The sequence below is a fragment of the Pundamilia nyererei genome, unplaced genomic scaffold (genome assembly GCF_000239375.1).
Source record: "Pundamilia nyererei isolate P.nyererei 1_Seehausen unplaced genomic scaffold, PunNye1.0 scaffold00013, whole genome shotgun sequence".
Classification (NCBI taxonomy): Eukaryota; Metazoa; Chordata; class Actinopteri; order Cichliformes; family Cichlidae; genus Pundamilia; species Pundamilia nyererei.
The window spans coordinates 109,086-115,582 of NW_005187414.1; positions in this window are offsets into that span (position 1 = coordinate 109,086).

Sequence of the window (6,497 nt, forward strand, 5' to 3'; positions counted from 1 at the left end):
CCCCCCCCCCGATCTGTTCAGGTCTGACTGGTTCAACACATAACAAAAGCATGAGGTGTAACTCCTGAAACTCTAAGGCTGGAAAGCTTGATCCTCCTGATAGGAAGAAACCTAACAAAAGGAGATGGAACTAAAGATGTTATGGCTTAGTATTAACAATAAATTCTTTCCATCCAGGAGCGACGGTTGGAAATGACCTTTTAGCTATGTCTGGTACAGTATATGTGTGTTTTGTATTATCTCTGCTATATAATATAAATAAATAAGTAGAATAAACACAAATACCAGATTTTCAGTTTCATGGTTTGTGGTCAAATGATGAGAGAGGTCAGCATTGTTTTATTCCTTGATTTTGGATGTTTCCTTTGTTTCTCAAGGTGCTACTGAGATTACATGACTTTACAAAAGAAAAGAATAGAGAGAGTTAAACACAATAGAGATAGTTAAATGTGCAAATGCAAAACACATATCACCATCATGGAAATGCAGCATACTTGTTTACTGTCAGTGGCACAGGTTGCTAATAGGAAACGTGTGACACACATTTGCATCTACTGTTTCCTTTTCCTTTCTTTTTGATTTTAGTAGAATGAACATTTTATCTTTAAAGCCCACTATTCTCAAAGGAAGATCTTCTGTAGGCAGTGCCACTTTCTCCACATCATACAAATGAGCAGGCCAGTGTGCTCCACTGAGATCATTTTCATGGAAATCACTTAACTTGAAATCCATTTCAGCGAGCATCTCTAGTATCTGTTGAGTGACAGTTATCAGTCTGTAATCAGGAGGTTGTCTTTTTTTAGGACTGATAGTTTATGCCAGACTGTCAAAAAAACATATCTAAAGATGACTACGTTTAGCTGCCCAATACAGCAGAAGCATATCTTGACAAAAGCTTTATTTGAATTGCAAATGTTGAGGAACGCCTGTCAGAGGCTTTAGTCAATTGAAACTGTGCTGTGGTTTACCAGCAGACACGCGCATGATAAAGCCTGTTTTTAACTAAAAACTTTATTTCTAATAAACTATAGTACAGCCTGATTTAAAGCAGTCTGACAGGTGTTTTTCCAGTGTGATTATAGTGGATGTGTACTTTCATCACAGTTCACTTTATTTAACTGTTAGCACTGATGCTTTCAGAAACACAACAAAAACATAGCCTTCCGTTTTTAAGACTTCGTGTGTTTTTCGTTTTTGCTAACTGAAAGCCAGTGAAGGAGTCAGAATGTGGTCATTTTTACGGCAGAACAGGACAACGCGCAGAGAGGTCGTTACATTTTCAGGCCATTAGGGGTCGCAGTTTAATACATTATAGTCTGGCAGTGCATTAAACTGAAAAGCCTTATTTCTGATCTGTAGACTTACTAATCTAAGTAGAGTTGTTGTTTTTACTATTTTAATATTAAAACAATTCGTATACACCAATGTCTGCTGTATTTTAATAGGAATCAATTCTGTTTCCATGTAATAACTATTCTATTTTCTTTAGTGATTTAGTTTCAGATGCCACCAGAAGTGGAACAGACCGTCTGCTCCACTTCTGGAACACACCAGTCCTTCAGGCATTATTTACAATAAACATAGTTTTGTGTTTTTTTGTTGTTTGTTTGTTTAAAAAAAAAAAAGAAAAAAAGAAAGAAAGAAAGAAAGAAAAGAAATTAGCACAGAAAAAAATCAAAGCAAATACAAGATAGAGAACAAAAATGAATATTATAAAGAAATATAATAATGATAAAAGAAACAGAAAATAATCCACAAACATCACTGTCCATAAAATAAAATAAAAACATTTCATATTATTGTTTGAACAGTATAGAAGTTTGTAAATGATTATTATAACATAATATTTTAAAGTATTGGCATAGTTGTATTGTAACAGTGTAAGGGTTTGGCCACTGTGTGGCTCTGTTGAGAGAAGCAACTTTAAGGCTCCTCAAGGCTTGATATATTACTTCCCAGGTGTGGAAAATGGAAGAGTAAAAATACATGACACTTGTATTTTATTTGACCAAACGCAGGAAATAACCATATTACTATAAGGAATGTAAATTTAAGTCAGGGTGTGGATGTGTTGTTTCTGGATGTTTATTTCCCAGACTTCAGTGAGTCCCGTCCCAGTGCAGCCAGGGGTTCTCATGCCTTGAAGCCCCTTGTGTAGCATCAACAGTTATCTGAACCTCAGCCAGGAAAAAGCCCCACGCTTCTTCCCCTTCTTCACAGAAGACTCGGAAATCCTAAACATTTAAACCCCCTTAACCATAAGTTTATTTCATTTCATATTGTGTTTCATCTGACGTTTGTAGAATGCGACTCTTATTGTGGGTTTCTGCACAGATCTCTGAGAGACATATTCCCCCTCTGTTTAAGCTTAAATTTCAAAACTAACATTTTAACTACTGATTTTATCTATTGTTCTGATTTTTTCTGTTTTGATTTTATATACTGTTTTGTTTGTTTGTTTGCTTGTTTTAATCAATTTTAAATTATGCTTTTTATTTGTTTTTGTTTCTAATGTCTCTGTAAAGCACTTTGAATCACCTTGTTGTTGAATTGTGCTATACAAATAAACTTGCCTTGCCTTGCCTTCTGTTTCTGCAGATGAAACTTGAGTCCAACCATGATGTGCAATGTGTTGAGATTGTGCCACAGCTGAATGAGCCCTGGATATAAGCACCATGGCAACAGTCCCATGGATGTGTTAGTGAATCAGAATCATTTGTTCTATTCGTTCTCTTTTTTAAACTGAACTCCAGTTTAAAAAAGAGAACGAAGAAAAGAGAAAAGACTTGACTGTCACGGGTTGCCAGGGCAAGCGGTGGGGATGTTGGAGAAAGGAGGACCCAAGTGCTGGACTTTTTTTGATCAACAGTGCATTTATTTACAGTGGTGTAAATAATTCACACAATAGTAAATCCCAGTGTGTTCCCTTGACTCCTGTGTCATGTCTTCTACCCATGAGTCCGTGCTCTTCCGCTCCTGTGTATCCCCGCACCCCGTGCTCACTGCTCTTGTCTTCCACACTCCTTCCTGGAGAAAATAACAAAGAAGAAACCGTCAGGACACTCAACTACTGCCGGCGTGCACTCACTTAACTTGGCTCATGAAGACCACTAACGTGGAGTCTCACACAACATTCCCACCCCGAGGAGCGCTCAGCCACACTGTTAAAGAGCTCCCCGATGAGGCTTGATCAGCTGTAGGTAAGTGATCATTCGCGTCATGTGTGGCCAGCCTCCAGACGGGAGGTTTAAAACAAAATGTTTTCTACCAGTTCATCCACAAAGCAGACGTCACAGCCATTTATAAGAAATTCATGCTCTTAATGATCTAACAAAGGGAAACTATAGAAAGCCCAGCCAGATGAATACCATGAACTCGTAATCCAAGCGTGAGTCAGTCACCCAGAAACGTATGACTCACATGACCTGTGCCATTTTTTTAATTGTAGCCACTGGATGGTGCCAGTGAGCAACATAGCACTATGAGCTTTTCTCCCCAACTTTGATCACAGCTAAAGAAAAAAAATGTGAAATGTGTTGAAGCTTAGCTGTACACCCAACATACCAGTTCTGCATTGTTGTAATTCTGAAACAACTGAGGTCTCAGGGACCCTGAGTCAGGGTATCTGAGATTACTAAGGAAATACCAAGTAAAACTTTGAGTTGTAGCAGGCAATGTACTGACTTTTAAACAGGACATGTGTTTCTAATAAGTATCCACACTGCAGCTTTTTCCAGTCGATCTTTGGATCAAACTCTCATAAAGCAGTCCCTGAACAGATTTTACTTTTGTGAGCTGTAAGAACCACTCTATTTTCACCCCCCACCCACAACGGGCATTACACATGTTCCCAGATGAGGAACATATAGAAGATTCATCCTCAACATTTACTTCTTTGAGAAGTACACTGTGTCCTGAGCCTCCAAATAACAGGAATGTGGAACTAATCAATAGATGGCATCAGCTCCGTTCCTCTGCACTTACGTCAGAGACTAAAGGTTTTGTCCCACTTAGACTTGCTGTTTAAGGGAAACACCCACCGGGGAGACAGAGAGATTCAATGTGAACTCCAAATATTAAATTCCTTTCTTATAAATTGAATTTATGTGTTTATCTCATTATCATCTTTGCACTGTGGTGAATTTGTTCCTAGCAGCACAGTCCCCTGACATTAGTTTGTATGTAGTTTGTGATGTAGAGAGCATTTGGGTTTAGACATGGGTGAACTCTGGGTTGTTGGTTCTTTAAAAAAACCAAAACCAACATTCATTATTAATTGTTATTATTATTTTCTCCCACAAACTGAGACTGTTTTATGGACATGTGTTAAGAGGGGCTTTCTCACATTTAGATCAGAGGGTAAGAAAAACTGCATATGTGCCTATATATTTATTTATGCCATAAAGGAACATGTGTTTACAAAAAGTTGATGTGTGGATTCATGGTTGCACTAAGCACCATCTATTGCACTGAGGTAACAGTTATGCTTTATTCAAATCATTTGATATTCTATTCTGTGTTAAGATGATGATGATGATCCCACACTGCTTCAATAATGTTGAGGTCCAGATTCTGGGGAGGCCAATCTGTAACTGATAGTGCTCCACTGTGTGTCAATATACACATATTTTTTAACTGCAGTGTTGGATCAATATCATGCTGAAAAATGGAGCTGTTGCTAATCAGACACTCTCAAGATGGTATTCAATTCTCCTAATGCGTGTGTGTCAGTTTCCTGGGTCTGTTGACCCAGTGTTTTAAGTTTTAGTTTATTTGGATGTTGTTTATGTTTAAGTTCATTAGATTAGCGAAGTTCATTTGGTCATTAGACTCCTTGTGTTTTCTTCCCCCGTATTTAAGTTTCCCTCACCCTTTTTGTTTCATCCTGTCTTATGTTGTCAGGTTTATATTGTCTTGTCTGCATCTCATGTTCCTGTTTTATTTTGAAGGTCTGTGTCCTATGTCAGTGTAGTCAGCTTTGCTTCCTTTGTCTCGTTATGTCAGACTAGTGTCAGCTGTTTCCCCATGTGTTTCCAGTTCCCCTAATCACCCTTGTGTGTATTTAGTCTGTGTGTTTCTGGTCATTCTTTGTCAGGTTGTCTGTTGTTCACGCCATGTTTTCCATGCCATGTTTCTAGAGTTCATGTCCAAGTTTTTCCTGTTGTTTGTTTAGTTCTTTCAGTTTAGGTTAATGTTAGTTTTACTTCAGTTTGCCTTGCCCTTTGTTGTACCTTTTTTTTTTTTTTACCAGCCTCATTAAACGGCTTACTTTTTATTAACATTCAAGTTTTGTTCCCTGTTCCTTGGAGTCTGTGTTTTGGGTCCTTCTCGTCAATTCATACAGTCTGCCCTCGCCAGATTGTGACAGTGTGCTTCCTTCTGGTGCAGAAGAAGCATTGCTAGTCTGCTCCCAGTCGTCTGGCATGAAAATGGTGCAAAAGATTTGAGCAAGCATGGAGCAAGGCCAAGCTTCATAAATACCCAAGAGAATCCTGTGTCTGCTAACAATGATCATTAATGATGAAGATATTCTTATAACGTTAGCAGGTACTCAGGCACACAGGTAGCTCATAGGCTGGTGAGTTGTCACTTAATCAGAAACCCATAATTGTCTTTGTTCTCTATTTTGATCATAATTTCAAATCTAAACATCACGTTTTATTCACCAGTAATCTACATCAGTGAATGAGACAGTAAATTCATCAGGAAAGAGTCTACTGAAGCACTAAGCAAGAAGTTTCTAGTAGTTGTTGCTTCGGCCAAATGTCTGTTTGCTATGGAATCAGAACGATGCCACCTTGAAACGAAACCGAAAAAAATATTGAAACCGAAAAAAATTATTGTAACTGAAATAAATGTACTGAAAAATCTTGTATTGAAACCGAAAGAAAAATTGATAGTGAAAAACAATTAATTGAAACTGTAATTTTTTTTGTTTTCGCTTACAATTTTTTTTTTTCGGTTTCAATCCATTTTTTTCGGTTTCAATCCATTTTTCAGTTTCACTCTGCTGGCACTGTTTTGGCGTACGGGGGCGCGCTGGGGGGCGGGGATTCCGACCCGCATGTATTTGCATATATTATAATGCTGACCAATGACTGGAGAAAACACTGACGACGCGGCTGCGGTCACGGACAAACTCGCACGTGTCTGTTCGGGAATGGCAGATGCCGAGAGGTCTAGCGTTTACATTACCAACTATTTCAAAGTGACAGCCTGAGGTGTTCTTCAGTGAATTGGACTACCGGACAGGAGGACCTGAGGCCCCACCGCATTATTTTTGGTAAGTTAAATGTGTTTGTAAGCTAATCCGTAATTTAGGTCCTTAGCTAGCTACCTAAGGACCTAGCTAGCTAAAATGAGCACTCGGCTGTCGGGGAAACTTGTTTTGTAAAGTTCGTTTAGCTAACCCGTGCAGGTGAATGAATTTACCCTGACTAAAGAAATCAAGAGAAACGCACCGGGCTGCTCAGTGACTAACCACGGTTACTGTGCTT